We start from the raw sequence: 830 nt of genomic DNA on the forward strand, positions 1-830 counted from the left end.
GATAGATGAGGCTACTTTTGGAGAACTGAGACACCCACACACGAATAACAATCAGCTTCAGAAAGTGTGTGTGTGTGTGTGTGTGTGTGTGTGTGTGTGTGTGTAAGGGCCAACCTCTGGGGTCTGGGGTGTCCCCTTTTTACTATTTAACTTTCCCAAGTCAGGCAAGGAAAATCTGCCTATGTACACCAGGCTGGCCTCTAACTCTCTAAATATCACGCTATTTGTGTGTATTTGCACACTCTCTGAATACTTCCTCCTGGATGAATCTCCGGGAGGGAGGGAGGGAGGGAGGAGAGGGAGAGGGACTCACTTAGAGGTGGGTCAGGTGAGTGAGACACATGCTCTTCCGCTGGGTCGGTCTTACATCGGGACCCGAAAGCCCACTCTGACACCTATTGGTGCACTCGATTCCTTACCATATAAAATCCACGAGGATTCAGTTGTGGGAGGACGCCCGCCCCCCCCCCCACCATGCACGAGTGTGTTCCACACACTCACACACACACACCCTCACTCCTGTCATCTCTGGTACTTCTGGTGTAGCACGTGACCGTTTCATGGCTGATTGTTTGAATTGAGGACTGACTGGGGTTTCGACTCTCCATTTTGCTATGGTTATTTTGGACATGCATGGAAGTCTTGTGGAATTCGTAACCTTAGTGGTTGCCCAAAATGAACAATAGGTGGCGCTCGATGACTACTCTTGGCATTACCGGGAGAGAGGGGTGTGTGTGTGTGTGTGTGTGTGTGTGTGTGTGTGTGTGTGTGTGTGTGGTGTGTGATGTTCAGAAGTCACGTGCGTGTCAGAAAGGACTCTGTAAGAAACA

This window comes from Castor canadensis, chromosome 3 (genome assembly GCF_047511655.1).
Source record: "Castor canadensis chromosome 3, mCasCan1.hap1v2, whole genome shotgun sequence".
NCBI classification, from domain to species: Eukaryota; Metazoa; Chordata; class Mammalia; order Rodentia; family Castoridae; genus Castor; species Castor canadensis.